Source organism: Neoarius graeffei, chromosome 15, assembly GCF_027579695.1.
Source record: "Neoarius graeffei isolate fNeoGra1 chromosome 15, fNeoGra1.pri, whole genome shotgun sequence".
NCBI classification, from domain to species: Eukaryota; Metazoa; Chordata; class Actinopteri; order Siluriformes; family Ariidae; genus Neoarius; species Neoarius graeffei.
Window position 1 is genome coordinate 50,360,992 of NC_083583.1, and position 18,804 is coordinate 50,379,795.

The 18,804-nt window shown below is 41.7% G+C and overlaps 1 protein-coding gene across 4 annotated transcripts in view; it reads right to left on the reverse strand.

Annotated features, from left to right (window-relative positions):
- tbl1xr1a (TBL1X/Y related 1a) overlaps positions 1 to 18,804 on the reverse strand; it is a 208,724-nt gene that overhangs the window by 51,522 nt on the left and 138,398 nt on the right. For all 4 annotated transcript variants that reach the window (XM_060941547.1, XM_060941548.1, XM_060941549.1 and 1 more), the window contains one exon: positions 6,713 to 6,778. The gene's annotated coding sequence lies outside the window, so the exon portion shown is untranslated. The remainder of the gene's footprint in view (positions 1 to 6,712; positions 6,779 to 18,804) is intronic.

Sequence of the window (18,804 nt, forward strand, 5' to 3'; positions counted from 1 at the left end):
CATCTGAAAAAGGTTCAGTGGTTCATAGATGAACTTGATCTCTTCACACAACCTGCCCTAGTGAGAGTAAAATGAGCTAATTGCCCATTCTCCCCCCCCCACACACACACAAACACCCGTGTACACCTCCCCCACCCCGTCTGATGCTGAGTGGACAGACGGGAGGAAAATAAAAATTGATTATTCCCTCCCTTCGCTGCTGTACTAAGGGAGTAATCAATGATAAATTAGGTTCAATCTCCAGCAGTCAGCTCTTATCATTTCTGATCTGCAGACAAGCCAAGTGAACTTAGTCCATTTCCAAGAATTCCCCTTACCTTTCACACAGAATAGAAATAACTACCACGTAACATTCAAATTCAGCCATCTTCCACTTTGTGAGCAATAGCAGCTCTAAGTTGCTATTTAAATCCAAACTGATGAAGCAACCATATCTCAATAATGGTTATGGTTTGTAAGAATTCATTGTTAAATGAGATGTGACCTCTTTTCCTGCCTGCCAAACACCCTCATGGATCCCCAGACCGGATTTGTGCAGTTCTGCTCCATCATCCAGCTAAACAGCAGAACATTACAAAATCCTAACAAAGGTTTTTCCACAACGAAAAGTCTTTAAGGTAACAGCCAAAAGGTCTGACATGCTTTCTAATTCAGTGGGGTCCCCCCCCCCTTTATTTTTATTAACTAAAAGTAATACAGACAGTGGCGGCACGATGGTGTAGTGGTTAGCACATAAGTAGTGTACAGAAAATCTTTTGGGATTTGATTTAACCGAGTCCTGTGTGAAAACACACTGACGATGCACATTTTGTTTCGAGACATATTTGTGAAAATAGCATTTACATTAACATTATACAGTAAGAGAAAAACATGTATCAAAATATTGTGTGTCACATTTAGTTAAACAATAAAATTGTATAAATTTTGGTCCATATTGTGCAACGTTAACACAAACTGCTATTGATATTTATTTCTATCAGTATATCAATATTGGGCGGCACGGTGGTGTAGTGGTTAGCGCTGTCGCCTCACAGCAAGAAGGTCCTGGGTTCGAGCCCCGTGGCCGGCGAGGGCCTTTCTGTGCGGAGTTTGCATGTTCTCCCCGTGTCCGCGTGGGTTTCCTCCGGGTGCTCCGGTTTCCCCCACAGTCCAAAGACATGCAGGTTAGGTTAACTGGTGACTCTAAATTGACCGTAGGTGTGAATGTGAGTGTGAATGGTTGTCTGTGTCTATGTGTCAGCCCTGTGATGACCTGGCGACTTGTCCAGGGTGTACCCCGCCTTTCGCCCGTAGTCAGCTGGGATAGGCTCCAGCTTGCCTGCGACCCTGTAGGGCAGGATAAAGCGGCTAGAGATAATGAGATGAGATGAATACAGACAGTAAGACAGTAGTGAGACCAGCTGTGATGTATGGATTGGAGACCGTACCCTTAACGAAGAGACAGGAGGCAAAGTCGGAGGTGGCGGAGTTGAGGATGTTAAAGTTTGCGATGGGAGGTTGGACAGGATAAGGGACGAGCACATCAGACGGACAGCACATGTGGAGAGCTTGGGAATTAAGCTAAGAGAGATGAGACTGAGATGGTATGGGCACATCCTGAGATTTTGGAAGGAGAATGTTGAGGACGGAGCCAAAAGAGGAGATACATGGATGTGGTGAGAGAGGACATGAAAGAGGCAGGTGTGGTAGAGGACGACACTGAAGACAGGGAGTAATGGAGACGAAAGATCCGCTGTGGCGACCCCTAATCGGGAGCAGCCAAAAGAAGATTTTTATCAATTAAAAGACACTTCATGTCTTAAAGTAATGACGGATGTCGTTTCTCTTTACTTAGCTGAGTGGTTCTTGACCTAATCTGGATTACTACAGTTGTGGAATAGGGCTATTTACTGTATTTTTATTATTTACTGCTTACCGTCTGATCTCAAACACATTAAGAAGGCAAGAAATTGCACTAATTAACTTTTGACGAGGCACCTGTAAACTGAAAAGCATTCCAGGTGACTACCTCATGAAGCTGGTTAAGATAATGTCAATAGTGTGCAAAGCGTCATCAAGGTAAACGCTGGCTACTTTCAAGAATCTAAAACATGAAACGAGTTTTGTTTACCACATAATTCCATACGTTACATACATCATGTTTTGATTTCATAGCTTTGATGTCTTCAGTATTGTTCTCCAAAGTAGAAAGATAGTCAAAACACAGAAAAACCTATGAATGAGTAGGGGGGTCAAAACTTTTGACTTGTACTGTATATGGAAGGTCACATATACAGTGGGGCAAAAAAGTATTTAGTCAGCCACCAATTGTGCAAGTTCTCCCACTTAAAAAGATGAGAGCGGCCTGTAATTTTCATCATAGGTACACTTCAACTATGAGAGACAGAATGGGGGGAAAGAATCCAGGAAATCACATTGTAGGATTTTTAATGAATTAATTGGTAAATTCCTCGGTGAAATAAGTATTTGGTCACCTACAAACAAGCAAGATTTCTGGCTCTCACAGACCTGTAACAACTTCTTTAAGAGGCTCCTCTGTCCTCCACTCGTTACCTGTATTAATGGCACCTGTTTGAACTCGTTATCAGTATAAAAGACACCTGTCCACAACCTCAAATAGTCACACTCCAAACTCCACCATGGCCAAGACCAAAGAGCTGTCAAAGGACACCAGAAACAAAATTGTAGACCTGCACCAGGCTGGGAAGACTGAATCTGCAATAGGTAAGCAGCTTGGTGTGAAGAAATTAACTGTGGGAGCAATTATTAGAAAATGGAAGACATACAAGACCACTGATAATCTCCCTCGATCTGGGGCTCCACGCAAGATCTCACCCCGTGGGGTCAAAATGATCACAAGAACGGTGAGCAAAAATCCCAGAACCACACGGGGGGACCTAGTGAATGACCTGCAGAGAGCTGGGACCAAAGTAACAAAGGCTACCATCAGTAACACACTACGCCGCCAGGGACTCAAATCCTGCAGTGCCAGACGTGTCCCCCTGCTTAAGCCAGTACGTGTCCAGGCCCGTCTGAAGTTTGCTAGAGAGCATTTGGATGATCCAGAAGAGGATTGGGAGAATGTCATATGGTCAGATTAAACCAAAATAGAACTTTTTGGTAAAAACTCAACTTGTCGTGTTTGGAGGAGAAAGAATGCCGAGTTGCATCCAAAGAACACCATACCTACTGTGAAGCATGGGGGTGGAAACATCATGCTTTGGGGCTGTTTTTCTGCAAAGGGACCAGGACGACTGATCCGTGTAAAGGAAAGAATGAATGGGGCCATGTATCGTGAGATTGAGTGAAAACCTCCTTCCATCAGCAAGGGCATTGAAGATTAAACGTGGCTGGGTCTTTCAGCATGACAACGATTCCAAACACACCGCCCGGGCAACGAAGGAGTGGCTTCGTAAGAAGCATTTCAAGGTCCTGGAGTGGCCTAGCCAGTCTCCAGATCTCAACCCCATAGAAAATCTTTGGAGGGAGTTGAAAGTCCGTGTTGCCCAGCGACAGCCCCAAAACATCACTGCTCTAGAGGAGATCTGCATGGAGGAATGGGCCAAAATACCAGCAACAGTGTGTGAAAACCTTGTGAAGACTTACAGAAAACGTTTGACCTCTGTCATTGCCAACAAACGGTATATAACAAAGTATTGAGATGAACTTTTGTTATTGACCAAATACTTATTTTCCACCATAATTTGCAAATAAATTCTTTAAAAATCAGACAATGTGATTTCCTGGATTCTTTCCCCCCATTCTGTCTCTCATAGTTGAAGTGGACCTATGATGAAAATTACAGGCCTCTCTCATCTTTTTAAGTGGGAGAACTTGCACAATTGGTGACTGACTAAATACTTTTTTGCCCCACTGTATATCCAATCCACTGTCATCATCTTCCAGCTGCTCCCATTAGGGGTTGCCACAGCAGATCATCATGATCTGCATATCCAATCCACTATAACATCGTAAACAAACATGCAACACTCTACAGCAACTTACAACATGCAGTACTTAATCGGGATATACATTTTTTTTTTGGTTATGGATTTCTCTCTCTCTCATTATCTCTAGCCGCTTTATCCTTCTACAGGGTCGCAGGCAAGCTGGAGCCTATCCCAGCTGACTACGGGCGAAAGGCGGGGTACACCCTGGACAAGTCGCCAGGTCATCACAGGGCTGACACATAGACACAGACAACCATTCACACTCACATTCACACCTACGGTCAATTTAGAGTCACCAGTTAACCTAACCTGCATGTCTTTGGACTGTGGGGGAAAACGGAGCACCCGGAGGAAACCCACGCGGACACGGGGAGAACATGCAAACTCCACACAGAAAGGCCCTCGCCGGCCACGGGGCTCGAACCCAGGACCTTCTTGCTGTGAGGCGACAGCGCTAACCACTACACCACCGTGCCGCCCTGGTTATGGATTTGTTAAAGAAAAATTGGAATGTTCCAGAAGGCAACCTGCTTTTGTAAGTGAAAAGAAATCTTCCAGTGTGTTAACTAACAATTATTTGCCAACGGTGACATGAATATCAGTGATTATTATACATACGGGCCATTTTTTGCATGGAATAGAAACATGTATTCCGTCACCTTCTAGCGGGTTTCTTGATGGCATGCAATATCATCATCATATCGCTTATCTTCCATGTATTATGCCATTCTCCCCAATGGAGAATGAGCGTGCAATATTGTTACAATATTGCACGTTGTTAAAACCATACGACGTCACACGTCGGCGCTGATGCAAAGCTCCAATGACAAAACTTTTCTGCTGCGCATGCGCGCAATCATTTTTTTGTCGGCCGGGAGAGAGAGAAGACGAGGCTAATCCAGTGCTAGGTTTAAGCACTAAATAAATAAACTGAACACCCGAAAGGCTCCCAAAACTTCATTAGATATTCTTCACGCATATTTACAAGAGAAAAACAAACCAACGGACATCAAAAAACTGGAAAAGACACACGTCGGAGATGTAAAACTTCTGCACTAGCGAGTGACTGAGTTTCTAAACAAACATGGTTGCCAGGTTTGCTTCGTTAAAAGTGGAAGATTTTGAGAGAATTTTGGCTGCCGGGTCGCTCCGTTGTGTGTAGCTGTCGATGTTGATTTTAAAAGTAACCAAGTAAATTACATGGAAAATAATAATAGACTACTACTACTAATAATAATATTCGTCTGGACTCTGCTAGCATCGGCCTGCACTAGCACTACGCCGTGCTTTTCAGTATTATGCTAGCTGAATAGAATATATATAAACAGACCACTCAACGCCAGCAAATATTATTTAAATAATAACTGAGATGAAGTCGAGGTTATTATTCACTGATATTCATGGAGCCTGAGGTGGAGTAGCCTGGCTAACGCGACTTCAAAGCTCTCCGAGCTATTGGTCTGGCCAAGATATTAAGCCCAACCGTTTCCCAGAGCCCGTGGTTGACCCGCCTCCCTGAAATGCCTCAGTTTGCTACTGGTCGAAGCCAGAAAAGGCTGTGACGAAGCTTAAACCAATCACATCACTCTTTCCTCTGACATATGCGACGCGACGGGGCTAACTGGTAGATTAAACTCTTACCGAAGCCGGTTGGGAGCAAGGCGAAAACGTCCTTCCTTTCAATAAATACCTCCAGGGCTGCTCTTTGCTCCGTTTTCAATGAGAACTTCCCGTTGAATGCTTTCAATACAGCATCTATGCGTAATAGATGCGGAAGCGTGAATGAAGCGCTTCCAGCATAGATTCTGTAAACAATCTATGGCTTCCGGTCGCAGTTCTACTACATCAGTGCCTTGAACACGCCTCTACCCAGGGCCGTTGGAGATGCTCAAAGTTGATTGGTTCCCGATTTTTCGGGAGCTTGGAAGAGCTGTAGATAGCTTGCCTGGCCAGACTAAGCTCGCAACAGGCCCTCGTGTTGCGTCACGCTTAGGATGGGCGGGCCCAGGCTAGAGGTGGAGAATTGTTTTAGTATAAATACACAGGTGATTATTTTTTTTTAAATGTTTAAAAATCGTAGTCAAAAAAAATATATATATATTTCAAACTTCAAATGCAGTATGCAAATATAATAACGGCGCGGCACAGACTTGTGTCACTTATCTACGTCGACTCACATAAAATACTTTGCTTTGAAATCGATAAAATAAATCACAATTTCACCTTACCTTTGAATAGTTTTAGACCAAACGTAGCATCTTTAGTGCGTTTAGGAACAGCATTTTCTTTCATAATTTGTAAATTCTTCCTCACTTACAGTAACAAAGCGATTGGCCGCCATTTTGCTGAGTCACTGGAGGCAAAAAACAGTCTGAATTTCTCGACCAATCAGTGCACGATTTCCTATAAATCACCTTTGTACTTGGACTAATTACAAAAAACTTTTTTTTTTTTTTAAATTAAATATGGTCCTATCTGAAAAACGCCATGTCATGGACCTGATTATTATTATTACTGGTTTCCAAAAAAGTCAAATATCAAGCTTGTGGGTTTTTTCCACCACATCACAGCTAATAAAGTCTACAGAGCCTACATGAATACAACACTGACCTATAACTGGTGACCACAATACACTGTCTTCAAACAATCAATCAATCAATCTCGCACAGCTTTGAGTCATTTTGACTTTTAAAATGAAATATGCTCTCGCCCTGGTGGCAGAAAATAAGATGGAAATTTCAAAACCACAAACTCTTGCTTACCACAGTATCAAGTATTTTTCCGCAACGCAATCGTTTTAGGAGGGTCCTGTCCGAGTGTCTCAGCACCTGCAATAACAAAAAGAGAGAGAATTAACATCTGGACGGTACAGCTCTCCACACTGACTAAAAATATCTAGAGAAAAATGTCTTCAAGAAGATTAAACACAGACACGTACTTAATAATCGAGCAAACCACTGACCCAACCCAGAGAGGTATAAATGTTGAGTACAATGCACATGTTGTTTTGTGTACATGTACCCCAAAAAAAGTCCATTTTATGTGTTCCATCACCGTTGGTGATGGTTGGATCTACAGTTGCATTTGCTACATGTAGTGCACTCCACAGGGTATCTAAAGCAGTTACACACTAGGTAGAGCACGTAAGTAGTGTACAGAAAATCTTTTGGGATTTGATTTAACCGAGTCCTGTGTGAAAACGCACTGACGATGCACATTTTGTTTCGAGACATATTTGTGAAAATAGCATTTACATTAACATTATACAGTAAGAGAAAAACATGTATCAAAATAGTGTGTGTCACATTTAGTTAAACAATAAAATTGTATAAATTTTGGTCCATATTGTGCAACGTTAACACAAACTGCTATTGATATTTATTTCTATCAGTATATCAATATTGGGCGGCACGGTGGTGTAGTGGTTAGCGCTGTCACCTCACAGCAAGAAGGTCCTGGGTTCGAGCCCCGTGGCCGGCGAGGGCCTTTCTGTGTGGAGTTTGCATGTTCTCCCCGTGTCCGCGTGGGTTTCCTCCGGGTGCTCCGGTTTCCCCCACAGTCCAAAGACATGCAGGTTAGGTTAACTGGTGACTCTAAATTGAGCGTAGGTGTGAATGTGAGTGTGAATGGTTGTCTGTGTCTATGTGTCAGCCCTGTGATGACCTGGCGACTTGTCCAGGGTGTACCCCGCCTTTCGCCCGTAGTCAGCTGGGATAGGCTCCAGCTTGCCTGCGACCCTGTAGAAGGATAAAGCGGCTAGAGATAATGAGATGAGACGAGTATATCAATATTTAATGATTTAGGTCAGTAAATAGTAATCCTGCATTTATTTTCTACAACCACAACTTGATGGCATGGGTGCATCTTTAAACATCTTCAAACTGAAACAACATCGCATGTTTTACGACATCGATATGAAATTACAACAAATACAGCCCCTCATGTCCTTATTCAGTTGAGGCCAAAGGGAATAAGCAAGGCTCTACATTACGACCATTTACTTTGGAGACAGTGCAACTAAATTTTATAAGGCGGCGCACCAGTGTGACTTACAAACATGCCTCTTTTTCTTTTTTAGAATGATCATACCTCACATGAAACACCAGGAGGGAGCGTGAACTGGTGTGCATGTGTGCGTGAGTGAGTATGATACACTGCAACCCCGCTATAATGACCTCTTTTACTATGAACAGGGCTCGACATTAGCACTTGCCCGATGGCCCGGCGGTGTTTTTTACGTCTTTCGGGCCAGTTCGGGCCACTAACAGGGATGGCAACAGGAAAATTTTATTTCAGCTGAAACTCCGAGCGGGGGGTTCAGGGGGGCGGAGCCCCCCCTGAAGCTTTAGCCTTTTTAGCCTCTTCTACCTATTTTCTAGCCATTTTACATGTATATTGTGTGAAAAATACATGATAAAAGTAAGTATCTAAAGTTTAATAGAAAAAAGACAACTTACTCTGACTGCCCCAGGCATATTTACAATGCACATTATGGAGTTCAATGTCACTTCAAACTTAAAGCACAGCAGTTGGTTCAAAGTCATTTCAATCTTAAAGCACAGTAGCTACCACAGTAGCAAATTTTATTACACACTTCAAAAAAAGTTTCACAGTTAAGAATTTGCAAGTCACTTTATATCATGTGATTTCTCTATTAACACAGTATTCACTAAAAACATTTCACTTCACATGTTCTGTTTCCTATTTACACTTTATTTACACTGGGAAATTTTCTTTGTTCAATGTGAAAGTTTCTTTCTCTTTGCTGCTAGTTCTGTCAGCCTCTGAATGGCTTTCCTCTTGGATTCCTTTTGATGAGCTTGTCTGGCTTCCATCTCCCTCTCCTTCAGCAAGTCTTTTGCTTTTGTGCTTGAACCAGGGTCAGACGCTGAACTAGATCAGCCACCGATGAACTAGATTTCAGCCACCGATGCTTCTTGATCTCGTGATAAAAACTTCATATTTCCGCGGAAAACAATGCTCTCAAAACCTCGTGCAAGACATTTAGCTAAAGGCAAAATGGCGGCCAGTGAAATGAAACATGCTTTCGCATTGGTTGAATCCTTCACTTCGCAACCAATCACAGACTCGTTTGCTTATTTTCATTGTTACACTCGATATAGAAGCTTCCGTTGTTTGCGAGACATGTGGTTTCAATACGATTTGACACTAATCTCGGTAGCAGCAGTAAAAGTTAGGTACCTAATCCCCCCCCTAAAACTTTTTTCTACGGATTTAGACGTTCCATAAAAATGATAAAATTGAAATTCAAAACGGCGGATTTCCGCCATTCGGCGGAAAATTGCCATCCCTGACTAAATATGGCCAAACAGTGGCCTGGGCGGGCCAGTACGTTTTCGATACAAATTTTATTACTCATATTTTACCCAGAATTGTGAAGAAATTGTTCATAAAATGCACCTTTTCGATACGAGGTCTGTCATCTTTGTTTTCGTCACGCTCCGCTCTGCGGCAGGAGTGTGTTGTCTTCGTGCATCTTCGGAGATGTTCGGCGCTGTTCGGAAGCGTCATTTTGGCGGGAAAATAACATCTTGTAGACGAAGACAGTTGCGGCAAGGAGACCATCAGAACAGTGAAATTCAAATATGTTCAAATATAAATACATGTTTATATATTTATTTCAATTTGATTTGACTGTTTTTGAGTCCATTGCTGGTAATTTGGACTGAGTTCTGTCTTTTGCCAGTATTGTTTTCAGGTACAAAATCAAAATATAAGTTGTGATAATCTTGAGAAGGCTCTTTTTAATTTTAGGGGGCGGTCATTATTTATGGGGGGGGGGGCTATGAATTTATATGGGGGGGCATGAAAAAGTGACACTACTTGATGGGGGGGGGGGGGGGGGGGGGGGTCATGAAAATGTGACCCTACTTTGTATGGAGATGAGGAGATTATTGCCTCCTACAATGATGTGGCTTGGGGATATTCTGCAAAAATTTTCAGCCTCGCTGTGCTCGGCAACAACATGTACCCCTAAAATCTACTTTTCTAGCCAAAAATCAACGATCATAGTGTATTATGAACTGTATGAAATGTGGTGGCCCGAATGCGGGTACCGCGTGCAATCGGGCCACCGCATTTTCCATTTGGGCCAGTAACTTCATTTCCACTGGCCCAATGGGCCACCAGTGGTAAATACTTAATGTCTAGGCCTGATGAACTTTCGCATATAACAAACCAAGTTTGTGTCCCATGCCTTTAGTGACGATGAGTCTGTCTTCCTCCCAAAAAAAAAAGAAAGAAAATCACTGTCACGTAAACATGCATTTGCGCTTGGAGTACACAGCACCATGAAGACTAGTACTAGTTCTATGCACCTGTTCCAGATTACAACACAATCACAGCATGCGCTTATAAGGACTCTAAAAACACACAGACTTGAAGTATGCATGCTGTACCTAGTGTCTGACATTACCAAACCTTGCATGTGGTGTATTGCCTTTCGGGTTTTGACTTTGTTTTGTTTATTTGGACTTTGCCTTTCGTCTTTGACGCCACCATTCTGTTTGTGCCTCGTGTGACCATTGACTGTTTCATGACCCTGACTTTGTCTTACATTTTTGAACTTTTTTTTTTTTTTTTATCCCCACTACCCAGCCAACATAAATGACATCGGTGATTTGCAACACATGAATGAACTGAATGGTGAAGATTTAGAAAGCAATGAGAGTCAGTGTTTGGACGCAGACAACAATACACTGGTAACCTCTGTCCTTTCTGTAACAGATGAAGAAATCATTTTTAACTCAGTCAGCGAACTGTGAAAGTGACTCAGAAGGAGAAATTAGTGATGTGGGGAATGTGATTAAAATTTTGCAAATAACTCGAGTGTCTGGTGCGGCAAGTGGGTCCATTTCAGTATTACGAACTTTTCAGTATAGCCGAGGTCACAACCGGACGTACGATTTTTTGGCTGTGCATTTTTTGGTGTTTCCCAAATCGCTGCATTTTTTTTTTGTTTGTGGAGAAAGACGCACGTTGGCCGTAAGTTTGTCTTGCAACCTGAAAAAAAACGCAAGCGCCCGTAGAGTTTGTTTGACATAACAAAGAACCTCTTCGGCCAGTCTACGGCTCGAAAATCAGCACATCACACGCGCGCCCTCCGTGCGTTTCACGCGTGCCCTCCGTGCATTTCTTGCACGTAGACCGGCTGTAGGAGCACGTACGGCCGGTTGTGACCGAGGCATATAATAAACCATTTGGATGTCCCCCAAGGAGTTCATTATAGTAGGGTTGCAGTGTAATAGACTGATTAGTGTGGAGCCCTAACTAGGGCTGTGCCGATAGACGATGCCATCGTCCATCGACGATGGTGGTCATCCATCACGATGGAGAGCCACCATCGTGATACCACGCCCCCTCCTGTCATAAACATGCATATACGGTATCATCTGGGCCTATTTAACCTAAAAAGTTAGTTTTTTGTTAGTTTAGTTAGTTAGTTTTGTTTAATATATAAATATATTATATAACATATATAAATACATAATTATATAAATCATTATAAAGTAATATCCTATTACCGCTTGTTCACGTAGGCTATGGTGCAGGGACGTGCTAGTGAACATAACGTGGTTACACAAATACAGTATGCTACTAATAATACATTTCGACTTCATTTTTTAGCCTACACTATACTTTTAATGTAAAATTTGTCATGTTCAAACAAATAGCCACTATTAACGACTTCAGTCGGGAAATATTGCACCTTATCAAACGGCAGTGAAGCGCAGACTTCGGCAGAAGTCAAATAACTTTAATCTGGTAAATAGGCCTACTTTCAGACTCAAAATGGTCCACTCTAAGCCATAATGTCAAACCAAATGGAAGAATGAAGGTGATTCTGATAAATGTAAAGACAGTTAAAAAAAAAAAAAACAATATTAAATCATGATTTTAAAAGCTGGCGCAATAATTCAAACACTAATAAATTGGAAAAATTAGCGCGTTCAAGTGCGCACTAAAGGCCGAAACACATCTTCAATTGATATGGTGTAAATAAACAATGAGTAATAGCTTAAGTGTAGTTTCTTCTCATAGTTTGAATACTAGTCTTTCATTGTTAGAGCAGATTAATATCTTGCCGTGATCAGTGAGTGCTCGGGGAGGTTCATTTCCACCTGCGCTTTGCGCAGCTCATTTCTCCGAAGCCAGCTGTGCGCAAACGCAGTGTTGACTGCTCGGCAAACTCCAAACGCTCGGTCTGTACTGGCCCTCTGTTGCGCAAGCGAGTTGGTTATGGCCAGGTTCAAATTGTGCCCAAAACAACTTAACCACGGCCATTTCAATTGCCTGATGGCTGCGACAATATTCGCCCCCAATTTTCCATTCGGCAAGTGTCTCACGCAATGCGTCTTCTAAATGGTCCGCTGAATGTGTCTCTGGCATGAAACTCGTCTGCAGGCATTTGGACTGCATTGCCCACTCTCGGTCCACATAATGTACGGTAGCTGACATATAGGGCATCATGTTGCAGCTGGACCACATATCCGTTATCAAGGCCAAATATTCCACATCACCTAGCGCTTTTTTTTTCCTTTACATGCCAAAGCCTCGGATGAGTATCTAATACTTTTAATAATAATAATATATTTAATAACGTGGTATTAAAATCCCCCCCGCCCACGATATCATCGTCCATCACGATGTTTGCACTGTAAACATCGTCGATGCCAATTAAGGGGACATCGCACAGCCCTAACAACACATTTCTATTTCAGAGAATTTAGCTTCGCTTTCTTTCAGGGTGTACGGGGCAAAAATAAAAAAAAATCGCTCTGGTTTGGCAAAAATTTTGTCTGGTCAGTGAATAACCAAAAGTGCTGCTGTGTGAAGGTGGTGCAAGGCAACTCCTGGGGGGGGGAGCACAGCTGTCAAAAGAAGAAACTACAGCAAAAGTATGTTTCCTCTACATTTAGGAGCGACACAAGCCAGTTGCTCGAGCCTGGATACCGTTCATTAATTGATTATAGCGACAAAAGGCAAGTGACCAGGCAGGGCATCAATTTGAATGGTTACAATCCATCAATGCATGATACATCATTAAATACCTAATATATATATATATATATATATATATATATATATATATATATATATATACCGTACCAGGCAAAAGTTTGGCTACACCTCCTAACTCAAGGGTTTTTCTTTCTTTTTATTAACCCTCTGCAGCCGGTTTCACTAAGTTAGACTATGACTTTAACTTAGACAGCGGGTATAGTCGGGCTTAGCATAGACGTCTAACAAATACCGCTGCACAAAGCAGTTAAGACTCCGACTATCTCAAGTCGTACTATGCTGCAAAGGATTGTGGGTATTTTAAGACTCTTTTCAAAACAAAAAAAATGGCGGACAGTGGTCGTTCAGTGCCGTTTAGCCACTCGGAAAATCTGGCTATATTAGAGGAATTTAATTCCTACAAAGACGTTTTATTAGGCAAATTCAGCGAAGAATGTAGCAATAAGAAAAAACATGAAGTGTGGGAAAAAATAACGTCGTCTGTGAATAGCGTTAATCCATCTGCGAGAAGAGATGTTGCTGCGGTGCGTAAAAACACCCCCACTGGAGGAGGGGGTTTGAAGAAACTAAAAGTAACCACCGAAATGGTCATCAACATTTATGGTGACGAGTCGCCCTTATTCTGGGGAGTGAAAGGAGGAAAGGAGAGCGGAGTAACCGGCTTCGCCAGACCCAGCAGCAACTCCCTTAGCAATGTTGCTAGCAACGTTGAAGCTGAGGCTCCTTCACCCTCGGAGTTGTCATCACCCAGTACCTGCGCGGATGTGACACTACACGAAGAGCCTACCAAAAGGAAAGACTGCAACTTAAATTGAAGAGACTCGTGCAGATGGAGGAGTGAGGTAGTAGTAGTAGTAGTAGTAGTAGTGTGTGTGTGTGTGTGTGTGTGTGTGTATGAGAGAGAGAGATAAGTGATGAGTGGTGATGTAATTATATGCATAAATGAATTTATATTTATATTTATAAGTAATAAAATGAATAAGCTGGCATTACACTGTTTGTTCTTTATTGAATACTTTATAGTTAGATTATAATAGCCTAAATTTGTGTATTACATACTTGCAATGTACTTCACTGCCTTAACATTTCAAGCTTTCTTGTAGTTATTGACATTGATGGCACTTATGGCTTGACTGGTTTTTTTTTTAATTAAATTTTATAGCCCTTAGACCCATATTAGACTGGGGGGAGGGTGTCTTACTTTTTAAGCCTAAAATTAGACTTAAAAAATTAGTCTTAACTTTTGTGAAACTGTCTTACTTGCATTAGACTGGTCTATAAAGAAACTTAAGACCAATCTTAACCCATAGACCAGTCTAAACTACTTTAGTGAAACCGGACCCTGGGGTCGAGAGCTTCACTGACCAAGCTCGGCAGGTTTAGAATGAGTAGGTCATGCATTTAGATAAATATCTTGAGTTTTTAATCATACAATCATGATAAACATATTGACAGAAACTTTATACTTTACACAATGGGTAAGGTTTTTCCACACATGCCATCGCAGCTCTCAAACTGCTTTTTCCAACATCCTCATTTACCTGTTTTTTTTTTTTAAAGTACAATCATGACATACATACTACATAGATATTATTGTAGCTGAACTTGTACTGAATACAAAAAGTCATATGACTTTGAAAATGCTGCTTAGATTTGTTGCAACTGACATCAGAGCATGCCAGAATCATTAGAGCGCCAGAAAAAGACCCTCAGACCCTTCTCGCCTTAAAGCGCATATTCTGGACCAATTTCAGGGGGGGTTATATGAAAGTATGTCCCTTTACACACTCATCCAGAAGGGTAATTTTGCACAAGGCCATCTGTCTACAGCAGAAAAAAATAAAATAAAACGCGTCTGGAAAAATCCCAAGGGAGTCTGGAGCCAGATTCGTGACGTTATCTATCTGCGGAAGCGCCAGCAGGCTGCGCGAGCTTTGCACGGTTTCAGTGCACAGCCTGTGTAGACCAAGCGCTCCCATTTCTCTCTCATTGTCCGGTCTTCTGGGAAACGATGAGTACTAATCCCATCATGACTGGTGTTGCTACACCCTCCTACGATACATCTGTTAACCATTTTAATAATTACGCGATAACGTTGAAGAAATTTGCAGAAAACCACCAGGTCGTTTTCTCATAAACAAACCAGCGCTGACGTAGGATTCAGAAGGAGGCGTCCCGCACGTGACGTCACGAAAATCAGCGTTTCCCAGGAAATCCAAATGCCAAGTTTTTTCAGAGGTGGACCAATTCGCCCCAAATGGCTCAATTTCAACTGAAATTTTTCTGGTATTGCGCAAGGTAAAAAAAATTGCAGAGAACGCAGAATGTTACAGATATTTGACCAAAGTTTAATATAAAATAGGAGAATTACATTGATCTTGGGCGGCACGGTGGTGTAGTGGTTAGCGCTGTCGCCTCACAGCAAGAAGGTCCTGGGTTCGAGCCCCGGGGTCGGCGAGGGCCTTTCTGTGCGGAGTTTGCATGTTCTCCCCGTGTCCGCGTGGGTTTCCTCCGGGTGCTCCGGTTTCCCCCACAGTCCAAAGACATGCAGGTTAGGTTAACTGGTGACTCTAAATTGACCGTAGGTGTGAATGTGAGTGTGAATGGTTGTCTGTGTCTATGTGTCGGCCCTGTGATGACCTGGCGACTTGTCCAGGGTGTACCCCGCCTTTCACCCGTAGTCAGCTGGGATAGGCTCCAGCTTGCCTGCGACCCTGTAGAAGGATAAAGCGGCTAGAGATAATGAGATGAGACATTGATCTTGCTCCTGAATTTACCCGGGATATGCACTTTAAAGCAATGATGGATGTCGTTTCTCTTTACTTAGCTGAGCGGTTCTTGACATAATATGGATTATTACGGTTGTGGAATAGGGCTATTTACTGTATTATTTACTATTTGATCTCAAATGCATTAAGGCGGCAAGAAATTGCACTAATTAACTTTTGAAGAGGCACACCTGTTAATTGAAAAGCGTTTCAGGTGACTACCTCATGAAACATTGTTTTGTAGCACTTTTTTTGTTTGCCACATAATTCCACATATTATATGGACACGAGTGTTTTACTGGGAAACACACCACTCGTATTTTTCATATGAGCTACATCCAGAACATGGAGAACCAGAACTGAGACATAAATCACTGTCACTTGTGAGGAAACTGATTAATTGTTTTGATAAATTTGAGTACTGTGTGTTTGTGGATGTGTCTATAATAACAAGATGAACAGTGAGCTACTGCTCACTTGCATATCCCCCGCTCTCGCTTATATCAGAATGCAAGCGATCGAAGGAATAGGAGACTTATTATGAATGCTGACTTCAATAAATAATGAACCCTGAAACAAGTAAAGAGCAGTGTCTCTCCCCAGGGCTTTCAAACAGCATCCTGGTAAACTGTAATTCTGAAATAACATTTTGCTTCTTGAAATGGCGTCAAAATCCACCCTGTATGTTTCATAAATACGTTCAGTCGGTAAACAGGAAGTTGATGTGTGACAGACCTGAAAACGGTAAAGACGGTATAGAACCCCAAGCTGAAGCTCGGTACCAAATATCAAGCAGTTGTGACTCATAGTTGCTGAGAAAAGTGTTACGAAAATTTTGTAAACCCATGCTACATGTTTTATAAATACATTCAGTCGGTAAACAGGAAGTCGATGTATGACAGATATGAAAAACGGTATACACATGGTTTAGAACCCCAAGCTGAAGTTTGGTACCAAGTGGCTATGATTTGTGGTTGCTAAGAAAAAGGGTGTTTCAGACGGACTGACAGACAGAGGCAAACCAGTAAACACCCCCCCCCCCCAGAGTGGGCATATAATATTAATAAGAAAATTAAATTCACATGGCTTGAAGATATGAAGTTTATCTTCTTGTGTTGAAAATATTATCATTCATGTCACTCAATCATGAATATGTTCACCACTTGAAGATGCACTTCATATCTTCACGCAACCGTGTAATATCCTATATTTATTTTTTTTTGTGGTGCGGGTTTCATCAAATCCTGCGGTCTGATTGGCTGGCGAGCGGGTCCATATCCTATGGTACGGACCCCAGTTACGGACCTCTGGTGACTCGCTCGTTCACAACAAACATGGTAGCATTTTTTTTGTCAACATTTATCTTTTTTTTTCCCCCCTAAGATTTATAAGATTATCAAAAATCTTATAAATTTTTGCCAGCATTTCTCAGGAGAATAGCATTAATTTTACATCATGGATAGTGATAACGACAGTGTTCACAGCGAAAGCGAGTTTTACTACCCTGAGGAAGAAGAAATAAAAGAAAACATTTCAGGAGAAAGCTAAAAACCTCTAACTTGCTAACGCCGAGCAAAAACATGGCTGAATCCTGAGTGACTCCTATTTGTATAAATAGGGGACTACATAGGCGGCAAAATGTAGTTTTTTTCCTGCCATGGAAGTGCACTTGTATACCGAGGAGGAAGCCATTTGCATTACAGCCGTGAATGAGGATTCAAAATGGCGGCTCGGCTTGGTTTTCCCTTTCGGGCGCTCTCGTTTTCTGTTAGAATTTGGTAAAGAAAAAAATAAATACATTATTTACCAGCTTAAGGTCGGTCCGTATGGTGAAATACCGTGACCTCGGCCTTGAATACTGACCTCGGCCCAGAGGGCCTCGCTCAGTACTTTCAAAACCTCGGTCACGGTATTTCACCATACGGACCGACCTTAAGCTGGTAAATAACACATATATATTCCATACATTATTTCATAGTTTTGATGTCTCAGTACTGTCCTGCAATGTAGAAAACAGTCAAAATACAGAAAAACCTACAAATAAATTGGTGTTTCCAAACTCTTGACTGGTATTGTATATGCGCACGCACACACACACACACACACACCATTTACAGCTGGTCATATTAGGAGACAATCCAGATACAAAACATGACACATTTTAACCAATGTGCAATTATAGCTGTAGAAGCCGGTTGGCCTGAAACTGAAATCTAATTACTATTATAGTCATTAATATGCAAATTCATACATCCCATCAACTTCCAGAGGGATTTCTGTGATTTGGGGTTATGAATTGATCTTTATAAAAAAAGATGGATCAAAAAAATTGATGCATGAAAAATGGCGATTTTATGTTGTTTTGCCAAATCTTGCATTCACAAAGGATGTCTATCACAAGGACTCCGGAAAAACAGATGCATTCACACTTGTAAATAATAATAATGATAATAAGCTTCTTTGATGTCCTAAAGTGCTTTGAGAGACTGGATTTCAGTTTGCATTTTTCACTTTCATTTTTTATTCATTTATTTATTAATAATTAAAATCAAATAAATAAATAAATAAATAAATAAACCTCCACCTTTACCATAGCTAACAGACTGGATTTGTCTCAGTTTTCAGCTTGGTTTCACCAACACATCAAGCACAACGGCGCATTTAAAGCTGTGTGATTTGTGACACAGATGTTAAGCGTCAGATTCTGAAAACTCTCAGGATATTTACTGTTACTGATTTTTTCCCCCCATCACACCGCAACAAAAACAGATATTGTCTCAAGCTATTTTGTCCTTGTAAGTATAGAAATCGTACTCCGGTGTGGACCAAAATAACATCCAAGTGTCTCGGTCTGCTTCCAAACAAATCCTAATGAGGTTCAACTGCAGTGGGGGGAAAAAAAAAAAAAAGAAAAAAAAAAAAACCAACTCCTCACTGGACCCTAAATAAACTCAAATGCAGGAACTGAATCAAACATGCTGTGTATTTTGGGTTGTGGACTAAACTGAGCCAAAGAATAAATACTATAGCACTGCAGAAATGTA